The 12,231-nt window shown below is 50.2% G+C and overlaps 1 protein-coding gene across 1 annotated transcript in view; it reads left to right on the top strand.

Moving 5' to 3' along the window:
* The first annotated feature begins 1,544 nt into the window (after window positions 1-1,544).
* LOC146344723 (uncharacterized) overlaps window positions 1,545-12,231 on the top strand; it is a 35,611-nt gene continuing 24,924 nt past the window's right edge. Inside the window, exons 1-2 of the mRNA XM_084858045.1 lie at window positions 1,545-1,948; window positions 8,769-8,884. The gene's annotated coding sequence lies outside the window, so the exon portion shown is untranslated. The remainder of the gene's footprint in view (window positions 1,949-8,768; window positions 8,885-12,231) is intronic.

The raw sequence follows: 12,231 nt of genomic DNA, 5'->3' as shown, positions 1-12,231 counted from the left end.
TCATCTTGACAGCGATGAGAATGCAGTGTTAGCATTCCAACTACAGAGAGAAATCTATACATATCACAGCCCAGCCCTTCAGCTGTGCTTTTAAAAAATGCTCCGTGTATCTGAATCCAACATAGTATGTCAATGGAGAAAAGAGGCTTTCCTTTTTTTGGTCTTTACAGGGTTGTTGGGGGTTTTTTTGGTATCCATTGAATAAAGTGCATCCAACAATGAAATGTCAACAGGCCTCTGTCTGTGTCATCTTTTCTTCCTGGGAATAATGTAAGGTAGCTTTCCCCAACCTGGTTCCCTGCAGATATGTTGGACTGCAACTCCCACCATTCACAGCCATCCGCCATGCTGGCTGGGAAATACTGGAGTTGCGGTCCAACACAGCTGGAGGGGACCAGTTTGGGGAAGGCTGATGTAAGAAGTCTTTCTGAGGCCTAGTTTTCTTTCTGAGGCCTATCTCTTTCTGAGATAGTCAGAGATGGGGTCAGCATCGTCAGGCATCCATCTCCTGGGCTCACACCCCACCGGGACCCCATCACCTACCAAATCCACCCCTCCCTTGCTGCTGGAGGGGATGGCAATGGCTGCTCCTCGTCTTCCTCCCCTTTGCCACCGCTGCCAACTTCCTCTTTTGCTTTCTTTCTTTGCTCGCTTCCTCTTGAAGCCCATTTGAGCGGCAGCAAGAGGGAGCGGCAGCAGCCACTGCCACCAACACAGTTCACCTCCTTGTGTAACACTTCTTCAGGGTCTCTCAAGGGACTCACAGCAAAGGGTTTGAACAGTGAACATATATTTTAAGATCTTAATTGAAAACAGTAATAATGCACATGTAATAATTTTGCATGCATAACACTGTACTTATCACTAAAACAATAAAACAGAGCACAGCCCTCCCAAAGTTTTGTCTTTTTTCAGCTTGAGTCCACAGCAAAAATATAACTAAAACTTATCTCAGAAGCTTGATTTTTTTCTGCTGGCTGAAGAAGGAAAACAGCCTCTACTCCACTCACTCCAGCCCTGCAGCAATCTTCTCAAGGTGGATCAGGATCCACCAACACAGTGATAGAACCAAAGAGACACCATCTTAAAGTAGCGGCAGCCATCTCAGGCAGCCTCCTACGGTGGAAAGTCCCAGGGGAGGATAGTCTTATATCAACTGCCTTGTTGACACTAACAGCAACGGTCTGTTTCATATCATGTACAGCCAGAGGAGTTCCCCCACCCTTGCGAAGCCGCCACGCCTGCAGCTGGTTAGAACCAGTTCCAGCTAGATCGCTTCCTGCCCAGCCTGCAAGGACACGACAGCCATAGAGACATGTCAACTATGCATGCTTAATGAAGTTCATGAATATTGTGTGACCCACCCCGCATAGCTAATGAGGTCATTATAATGTACATGCGATGTATGTAGTAGGAGGATAAACATGTCAAGGAGATGTCATAAGTAGGCAGGGCAAAAGTTATGAACCTTGGAGTATCCAGCCAATAAAGAAACAGGTCATGTGGCCTGAATGTATATAAGCTGTACCAAAAACATTCAGGGTGTGGTTCTCCTTTGTAGCACTAGCCATGAGAATCCACCCGAACAGTGCTGTTTGTCTCCTGCCAAATAAAACTGCGTTGGACTGAATCTCAGAGTTCCATGTGTCTCTAAGGGGATATTGGCATACCCCCCCAGAGGGAACGAACTTCAGCATAATTTGTGCAACAAATGGAGACTCCGCCAGGACTTTTCCTCTAGTCGACCCCCATGGCCAAACCTCCAATGGCAAGGAATGAAGTGCGCACCCGAAGCCTGAATTAAGATCTGCCATTCCCCTGCTTCTCAGACATCTGTCGACCGGCGCTGGGGACCCTAGAGGGGAGGTCCCTTCCTGGACGCAGAGCAAACAGTCCTCCACTCAGAGGTGACGGTTTGAAGCAGCCGGACGCGGCCACCTCAGACGAGGTAAGAGCGTGTTTCTCTTTTGGAATTAACACTGGAACAGAGGCCAGGAGAGCCATGGATTCTGCCTCTAGAAAATGTTCTGAGAGCACACCTCTGGGGTGTATGCTTCAACACTGGGAACAGGTTAAGGGTAATTATGGTGTCAAAATGTCTAGAGAAACTTTGGAGAAATTTTGTAATCGCGAGTGGCCAATGTTTGGCGTTGGATAGCCCGAGGGAGGCTCTTATGACTCTTCATTGGTCTCCTCTGTTTACCAAGTAGTCACCAGAGACGGCCATTTAGACCATCTTCCATATATTGATTCCTGGGAATCCGCGGTTACAAGAAAACCTTCGCCGTCATGGTTATTGAAATGTAAAATGTCTCAGTGTAAAATGATGATTGTCCGCAGAGGTCCCCCGAAGACTGCCGCTTTGGACAGCCTCTGCCTCCCGTCAGGCCCTGTTATTCCGCTGGCACCCGAGGACCTTTTAGGGGCCCCCCTTTATATCCCAGCCTCCCACAACCTGTGTCCCAGAAAACTCCGGCCTAGACTGAGGCCGAGAAAATAATTGGGAGGATTTTTGGAAAAGGGAACGTGAAGAGAGTGAGGTGGCCACCGCCAAGGCTCGGTTAGAGTCTCTCCGAAGCCACGAATCGGACCCTCCCAAAAATGACCCTGAGGCGGCGCCAAAAACATCTCTCCAAGCTCCCTTAAGGGAAGTCCTTGACTCAGAGGTAGGGATGGCAGAGAATTTCTCCTCGAATCTTCGGGAGGCTGAGCACCGACGCATTCGGCCCCCCGAAGTTGGTTGGGAAATTCTCCACCGCCCCCCCCCCCGGGACGGGACTTACCTTCAGCGAATGGCCCTCTCGGCGGCGGGTCCCGGCGGCGGTTCGGCGGCGGTTCGGCGCAGGTGGGGGCGGCGGCTGGTCTCCTGACTGGCTGCCGCCGCCGCCATTGCAAAAAAAAAAAAACTAAAGTAAAAAAAACAACAACACCCATGATAGGCTACATAACGATTTACGTAGCCTATCACGGCTAGATTTCCAAAGTCAGCTGTGATAGGCTATGTAAATCGTCACGTAGCCTATCACGGGTGACTTTGAAAAAAAAAAAAAGCACGTACACAAATGGCGGCGCCCATGGGGCGCTGCCATTTGCGTTCCTTATTTTGGCATGTCTAGTCTACGTAAAGATTTATGTAGACTACAGCGAAAATAAGGGCACACTATTTGCATTGCCCTTATTTTCACCGTAGTCTATGTAAATCTTTACGTAGACTAGACGTGCCAAAATAAGGAACGCAAATGGTGGCGCCCCATGGGCGCCGCCATTTGCGTACGCGCTTTTTTTTTTCTAAAGTCACCCGTGATAGGCTACGTGACAATTTACGTAGCCTATCACGGCTGACTTTGGAAATCTAGCCGTGATAGGCTACGTAAATCGTCACATAACCTATCACGGGGTCTTTTTCTTTCTTTTTTTACTTTTTGTTTTGCGGCCGGGGAGACGGGGCGCTTCTCCCCAGCCTAAATTTCGGCTGGGCGAGGTGGGAAGCCTTCCCCCCGGCCTGAATTTCGGCTGGGCGAGGCGGGACGCCTCCCCCCCCTCGCCTGAACTTTGGGGGGAAAAGCGAAGCGCCTCCTCCCCACCGCAAAGCTAAGCTGCGAAAAGGTAAGTGACTTTCGTACATCCCTACTCAGAGGGACACACGGCCTATGTGTATGTCCTCTTTACTACCAGCGACCTCTATAATTGGAAACATCAAAATCCTACATTCTCCAAAGACCCAGGCCAAATGGCCAGGGTCTTCGAGACTATCATTGACACTCACAAGCCCACTTGGCAAGACATGCAGATTGCCACGCGCACCCTATTGACAGCTGAGGAGCGTAGACTAATAAAAAAAAAGCAAAGCAGTGTGTTTTTGAGACGGCTCGAGCACATGGCGAAGACGAAGATAAAATTAGCGGAGCTGAGGCCATCCCTGACACCAACCCTGGGAGGTCACATGGGACTGATGCGGCACGCAAGCAGCTCGCCAGCTATGCTAATTTGATTGTAAAGGGAATGAGGAAATGTATTAGAAAGACAGTCAACTTATCTAAGTGGTATGAAGTAAAGCAGACAAAAGAAGACTCCCCAGCGGGATTCTATGGAAGGTTGTGTGAGGTGTGTCGTAAGTATACTGACCTGGATCGTGAGAACCCCGACAATTGGCAGGTTCTGGTGTCCCTTTTTGTTGGCCAGTCTTACAATGACATTAGAAGAAAGTTGCAAAAGGTAGAAGGAGTAATGAGAAGGGGCATTGAAGAGCTTATTGAGATTGCTAAAAGTCTATGATAGGCAGGAAGAAAAAGAGAAAGTCGAGGGGGTCAAGCTCCTTGCAATGGCCATCTGGGATGAAGATCCCGGATGCCGAGGAAGGGGCCGCGGGGGATGGGGAGGATCCTCGCACAGCAGATCAGGGCGCGGCGAGAGTAATAAAAACACGAGCCACCATTTAGACAGGAATCAGTGTGCCCACTGTAAACAGCACAGCCATTGGAAGAACAAATGTCCCCAGAACCAGGCCAATGGTGCGCCCACTGGTCCTGTGCAGACACTGACCCCCCCAGCTCCCCTGTTCTATGCTGAAAATCACTCAGAATAGGGGCGTCAGGGTGCCGGGTACCCCCTCTTGGCTCAACAACGAGCACACCTGGACCCTGTAGTAAAAATTGAAGTAGGGGGGCAGACTATGCCTGCCTTAAGTGACACTGGGGCCACGCTTAGCCTCGTCCCCTTTGCAAGGGCTCCGGGTGCTCAGGAGGGAGTGCGCAGATCCAGGGCGCTGAGGGTCGTACGACCCGCCTCGAAAAGACCCGACCCCTCCTCACTAAAATTGGTGACACCCACCTTACTCATCAGTTTGTTTGCAGCCCCACGTGCCCTGTAGCCCTCCTGGGAAGAGACATCTTTACAAAACTACAGGCCAAGATAAGCTTTTGCAATGGCCAAATAGAAGTTATAATTCCTAAGCAACAGGGGTCCAACTACCAGATAGCCTTGTTGACTTATATGGTCAGGGGCCCAGGGCTCCTGAGGGGAGTCCTGAGTGGTCACGATTCCCGGGTGTAGATCCCTCCGCCTGGGCTGAGAACGGAGGACGGGCAGGGGCAAAGACTGCAGCCCCCGTTGTTTTTACTCTAAAGCCTGGCCACGACCCTGTCAAGATCCACCAGTACCCAGTGAAATAGGCTACCCGGAAAGGCCTGAAACCCCTCATTGAGAAATTCAAGGCTTGCAGCTGGCTCCGTGAAGGAACTTCCCCATACAGCACCCCCATTTTGGGGGTCCCCAAACTGGAGGGCCCAGATTACAGACTTGTGCAAGACTTACGCCTTATCAACAAATTAATTATAGCTCCCTATCCTGTCGTGCTGAATCCCCACATGATCCTGACCCAGATCCCTTCAAAGAGCACCTGCTTTTCTATCCTAGACTTAAAAGATGCGTTCTTCTCAATACCCCTCCATGAAACGGCCTAGCCCCTGTTCACCTTTGAATGGGAAGACCCTGACACCCACCACAAGGCTCAGCTAATGTGGACAGTAGTGCCTCAAGGGCTCACATGCGCTCCTGAGATTTTTGGGTCCCAGCTGCAAAGAGACCTGGCCGCCTGGAAGGGGAGCCTCGAAAAAGGCCAAGTCTTACAGTATTGTGATGATCTGTTGATCGCCGCCGAGACCCCTCAAGACTGTGAACGATATACCTGCGAATTGCTCAATTTGCTGGCCACCTGCGGGTACAAAGTCTCTGGCAAAAAGGCTCAACGCGTAAAAGCAGAAGTCACCTTTTTAGGCTATAAAATCTCAAAAGGCCAGCGCCGCCTTGATCATAGCCAAATACAGGCCATTCAAGACTACCCCTCCCGAGCTGCCCGCCTGAACTTCGGGCATTTTGGGGCCTCACCGGATTCTGCTGCTTATGGATTGCAGACTATGGTGGCAAGGCTAAGCCACTCTATGAATCCTTAACAAAGGAAGGAGTGCTCAATTGGACCTGGACCAGGGATATGGAAAAAGCCTTTCAAGAGCTTAAATGGTCCCTAATGTCTCCCCCAGCCTTGATGATCCCAAATCCTGCCAAGGCCTTCCGCCTCTTTGTGATGAATAGGGATGTACGAAAGTCACTTACCTTTTCGACGGGGTGATTCAGGGGGGGATGTGCGCCGCATCTCCCCCCAAAATCCTAATCTGGCCAGCTCTGCTCCATGGAGATTCCGCAGAGCCGCTGGCCGGGGCCGCCCGCAGCCGGACATCCGGCAAGCAAAAAAACAAACAAAAAACAGCGTACGCAAATGGAGGCGGCTACAGCCGCCGCCATTTGCGTTCCCTTTTTTCCGCTGTTTTAGCCTACGTAAATATTTACGTAAGCTATTACGGTGAAAAAAAAGGGGAATGCAAATAGCGTAGTGGGTGCTGTTTGTGTTCCTTTTTTTCGCCATTATAGCTTACGTAAATATTTATGTAGGCTAAAACGGTGGTGGGGGGGAAGGAATGCAAATGGCACCCACTATGCTATTTGCATTCCCCTTTTTTCCCGCCGTAATAGCCTATGTAAATATTTACGTAGGATAAAACGGCGAAAAATAGGGAACGCAAATGGCGGCTGCCGTAGCCGCTGCCATTTGCGTATGCTGTGTTGTTGTTTTTTAGCTTGCCGTGATAGGATATGTAAATACTTATGTAGCCTATCACGGCCTCTGCAGAAACACAAATGGCATCCCTGCGTTAGCCATGATAGGCTAAGTATTTACGTAGCCTATCACGGCTATGATCAGGAAGTGAATAGCGGCCGCAGGGCGGCCACCATTCACAAGTCAGTGCGGATGGCAGCAGGTAAATGCTCCATTTCACGTGCCTTTCGTGGGTTGGGGGGGCGGGGACTTCGTTCCGCCTCAGATTTCGGGGGGCCGAATGCACTGGCATTCGGCCTCACCGAGATCCGTGGTGGAATTCTCTGACATCCCTATGCATGAGCGAAGGGGGGTGGCGGCGGGTGTGCTTTGCCAGGAGTATGGGCCCTCCCTTCGCCCAGTAGGATATTACTCAAGGGTGCTTGACCCCGTTGCTCGATCATGGCCTGCCTGTTTGAGAGCTGTTGCGGCCTGCGCCCTCCTCGTTCAAGAGGCAAAGAAACTAACCTTAGGAGGAGACAAGGAAGTGGTTTTTCCCCATGGGGTTCCCCAGATATTAGGCTCAGGAGTGGGAGAGAAATACCTCAACCCCTTCCGGCATTCGCAGTATGAGATTGCCCTTCTGCTTGCCCCAAATCTCACCTTCAAGACCTCCACAACTCTAAATCCGGCAACCCTCTTGCCAGAGCAAGGCCAGGGAGCCACCCATGATTGCCTAGAGGTCCTCAACGAAGAAACCCTGGCTCGACCAGACCTGCGAGATGTTCCCTGGCCTGACCCCGATGAAGAATTCTACGTTGACGGGTCCAGTTTCATGAAAGATGGGCATCGACACACCGGAGCAGCTGTGGTATCCAGCTCAAACTGCTGGCTATATAAACTCCCAGCCCACCTTTTAGCCCAGGCCGCCGAAATGGTCGCGATGACAGAAGCTTTAAAAATGGCCTCCGGTAAGCGGGCGAACATTTACACGGACTCCAAGTATGTATTTACGACAGTGCATGCACACGGCAAGCTAAGGAGAGAGAGAGGTTTCATAACTGCCTCCGGACACAAGGTGGCCCACCGACGTCTGATCACAGCCCTCCTTGAAGCCCTGATGCTGCCCAAGGAATTAGCAGTTGTGCATGTATGATCTATATGCACATGGACGGGCCGAGGATCCCCATCCCACTCAAAAGCAGGGGAATCACTGAGCTGACATCACAGCCAAAGAAGCCGCCGAGGATGGGATGACCTGGATATGCCTGGCCAAGCCCGTGCCAGTAACAAAGCCCCAATATACTGAGGAAGAAAAGACACAGGCCAAGATCTGCGGGGGGCAAAAGGGGCCAGACTGGTGGTGGGTCCTGCCCCATGGAATCGTGTACACCCCTTTAGTAATTTTAAGGCAGATCTTGGAAGACCTGCACAATACCCAGGGCCGTATGGGAGCTGGACCCATGGTAGATTTAGCTAGACACACCATCCTAGGGCCCGCCATGCACACAGAGGCACAGAGAATAGTCACACACTGCCTGTTTGCCTAAAAACGCACAGCAAAGGAAAACAGCCTCCTGCCCCAGTGGGAGGGAGACTGTGGGCCCACTATCCATTCCAAAGGCTCCAAGTCGACTTTGCTGAGATGCCCCCATGTAAAGGTTTTAAGTACATGCTTGTGTTTGTTGATCAGCTCACTGGATGGGTTGAGTGTTTCCCAACCCATACCTGCCAAGCCCAAGCTGTGGCTAAGGCCCTACTCAATGAAATAGTACCCCGGTTTTCTCTCCCTGAGTCTATTGAATCTGATATGGGGAGCCACTTTGTCTCCCAAGTTACTCAGAGAACCGCCCGGGCTCTGGGGATCCAGTGGCACCTTCAAACGCCCTGGCAGCACCAAAGCTCTGGCCAAGTCGAATGGATGAATAGGACCCTAAAAGAAACCTTAGTTAAGATCTGTGCAGAAACTCACCTCAAATGGGTCGAGGCCCTCCCCCTCGCCTTAACTAAAATCCAGAAAACACCCCGCAAAGGGATTAAGTTGTCCCCTTTCAAGCTCATGTTTGGGTGACCACCTCGAGTTCTGCCCCCGGGACAACGCGAGGGAGCCACGTGGGAAGTGGGAAAGCAAACGTTGTGGGACCATGTTAGTGGTTTGCAGTCTGTTTTGTTTCAGTTACACCGCCATGCCGTGGAGTTCCAGTCTTTGCTGCTTGACCAGGCCGTCCACCCTTTCCGCTCTGGAGACCAAGTACTAGTCAAAAAGTAGAAAAAGGAGCCCCTGACTGCCAGGTGGGACAGACCCTATACTGTGGCCCTGACTAGCCACACAGCGGTAAAACTTTTGGGGTGGGATAGGTGGACTCATCATACTAGGATAAAAAAGTATCCAGACCAGACTTCTGCATCCTGTGCCCAAGGAGTCCCGGGGTCCACAAGCAACAACCCTCTGCCCTCCCTGACCCCGGATGCTCGGGGAGGCACAGGGCAAGATTTAGAGACGGCATGGACCTATCAGGCTCTTGAGGGGCTGAAGGGACTTTTTTGCCGAAAATGAAGGGGCTGTGGGTCTTAGCATTACTTACCAATGGAGTAGTGGGAGCGGGGCAATCTTGTTGTCAAGAAAATGGCCAAACAGTTTTCAGAACTTCTTTAGGGGCAGAATATTATAAATCCATGAAGTCCATCACCTGCCTAGGAAAAAAGGTTTTTGAAGTATAACTGACTAAACCTTACACCTACTACACTGGCAGCCGGAAAAGCCAGTTACCACTCGGGACCAAAGTCTGCCTCACCAAGGGAGGACAGTGGGGATTAGATCAGTGGAGCCCGCCGCGGGTCCATAAAACCATCAAGCAAGTCATACAACAGGCCAGATTAACCACAAAAGCCCCCCCCCCCCAAACCACCCTTAGTGCAGATCCCAGAAATAAAAGACCGCCCCTGGAGAGCCCAGTTAGGGATTCCAATGACAAAAGAAGCTGACAATGTATGGCTAGAGTGGGTAAAATACACAGCCAAGTCTTTAAACAAATCCGATTGTTTTGTATGTGCGGCCGGAAGATCCATCACCAAGGTATTACCTTTTCCCTTAGGGTGGGACCAGCCTTCCCTCCTTACTTGCATGATCCATCTGTTTCAACATCCCGATGCATGGGGTGACGAGAGTTGCCAAGACCTCAATAAACTCTACCCCCCCTCAAAATAGAAGGTCGTGTCCTACCCCGTGTCTTCCATGGAGGGATGGAACCACACCGGATGCATCTACCAGTCCCTAGAGCAAGATGGTACCCCTTGGGGCAATCTCTCAACCTGCCTCAACACCACAACATTCCATAATAACTCTCTGCCTGTTCCCCGAGCCGACCTCTGGTGGTATTGCAGAGGCCTGGAGCTCTTTGAAACCCTTCCCTCAAATTGGTCTGGGACCTGCGGGCTGGTTCAGCTTGTGGTCCCCTTTTCCATTGCTTTCCACCCACCCCAGCAGCCTGCCTGTTCCCGCCGAAGGCGAAGTGCGACCCCTTTCGACAATCGAATATATATAGATTCAAGAGGAGTGCCAAGAGTCCCTGATGAGTTTAAAGGGCAAAACCAAATAGCTGCGGGATTCGAATCTACTCTGTTTTGGTGGGCAACCATTAACAAAAATGTAGATTGGATTAATTACATCTATTATAATCAGCAAAGGTTTATAAACTACACGGGACTGGCCGAACAATTAGACGCCACTAGCCAAATGGCCTGGGAAAATCGGCATGTTCTTGACATGATGTTAGCAGAAAAAGGAGGAATATGCGTTATGTTAGGCGGGAGATGCTGCACCTTCATCCCCAGCAACACCGCCCCTGACAGCACGGTAACGAAGGCGTTTCAAGGCCTCACCACCCTATCTGAAGAATTAGCTGAGAATTCAGGAGTTAACAACCCCTTAACCGTCTGGCTGGAAAAATGGTTCGGTAAATGGAAACATTTGGCAGCCTCTGTCCTTATATCGCTAGTAGTGGTAGTTGAAGTTTTGGTACTGTTTGGCTGTTGCATCATCCCCTGCGCTAGGGGTCTGTCCCAAAGATTAATTGAAGCTGCCTTGTCAAAACAAATGCTTTTGCTTTATGACAAAGTCAAGATGGCTGATTAACGTGTTTAATGCTCGATGAAAGGCTTTTAAGGGGGGATTGATAGAACCAAAGAGACACCATCTTAAAGTAGCGGCAGCCATCTCAGGCAGCCTCCTACGGTGGAAAGTCCCAGAGGAGGATAGTCTTATCAACTGCCTTGTTGACACCAACAGAAATGGTCTGTTTCATATCACGTACAGCCAGAGGAGTCCCCCCGCCTTGCGAAGCCGCCATGCCTGCAGCTGGTTAGAACCAGTTCCAGCTAGATCACTTCCTGCCCAGCCTGCAAGGACACAACAGCCATAGAGACATGTCAACTATGCATGCTTAATGAAGTTCATGAATATTGTGTGACCCACCCCACATAGCTAATGAGGTCATTATAATGTACATGCGATGTATGTAGTAGGAGGATAAACATGTCAAGGAGACGTCATAAGTAGGCAGGGCAAAAGTTATGAACCTTAGAGTATCCAGCCAATAAAGAAACAGGTCATGTGACCCGAATGTATATTAGCTGTACCAAAAACCTTCAGGGTGTGGTTCTCCTTTGTAGCGCTAGCCACGACAATCCACCCGAACAGCACTGTTTGTCTCTTGCCATATAAAACTGCATTGGACTGAATCTCAGAGTTCCATGTGTCTCTAAGGGGATATTAGCATACCCCTCCTAGAGGGAACGAACTTCAGCATAATTTGTGCAACAGGAACATTTTTAAAGGGCCCTGTCTTAAGGTTCAAAGTCTTACAGGCAGGAGAAAACAAGCTTCTTTTGCACTGCAATTCTGGTAACTGCCTAAAATGGTGGCCACTCCCTAACTCACTCTTTTACTGAGCATGTGCAGGAATATTCCTCAGAATTCTTAAAGAAACCTATTCCAGTGGGTTACACTTGCTCACTCTCTTTCTCTGGGCCCAATGAGACAGAGGTGTCAGACTGGCAGCAGTTGAAGCTTCTCCTCCTTGCTGCTGCCCACCACTGTCCCTTTGGGGCTGAGGGGAGAGAGTGGGCAGGGCAAGCCAGAGAATGATAGCAGTGGTGGTGATGGCTGTGATTCCTCCCTGGCAGATGGACTCCAAAGAAAAAGCAAGGAGAGGGAGTTGGTGACTTTGGTGAGGAATGTGAGCTGTACAGTGGCCACTTATGCATTGCCAAGTAAAAGGACCAAAGAAGGCACAGATATGCATAAAATGTGAATATGCCAATTTGTTTGTATTGATGCAAATTTAGACATAATTGCTATAATTTAAATAGAAATACAGTACATCTCACCATAGTGTGGAAGACTGTGACCAGATCACCTGTGTGCCTGCTCAGTCTGCTGTCCAGATGCTGTTGCTGGGAAACTTCAAGGCCCAACTGTGCCCCTTCTGATGGTTCTTTATTTTTGGACTGGACAGCCCTTCAAATAAAGGATGCCTTCAAAATAGAGGATAGACCTCTGGCAGCTCTTCAAATAGAGGACTGACCTCTATAAAAGAGGACACATGGTCACCCAGCCACCTCAATGCAGCAAAACCTGC

Source organism: Heloderma suspectum, chromosome 5 (assembly GCF_057233095.1).
Source record: "Heloderma suspectum isolate Gila_16-S chromosome 5, 16-S_ref, whole genome shotgun sequence".
NCBI lineage: Eukaryota > Metazoa > Chordata > Lepidosauria > Squamata > Helodermatidae > Heloderma > Heloderma suspectum.
The sequence above is the reverse complement of the archived record's forward strand: the minus strand, read 5'-3'. Positions and strand labels throughout refer to the sequence as shown.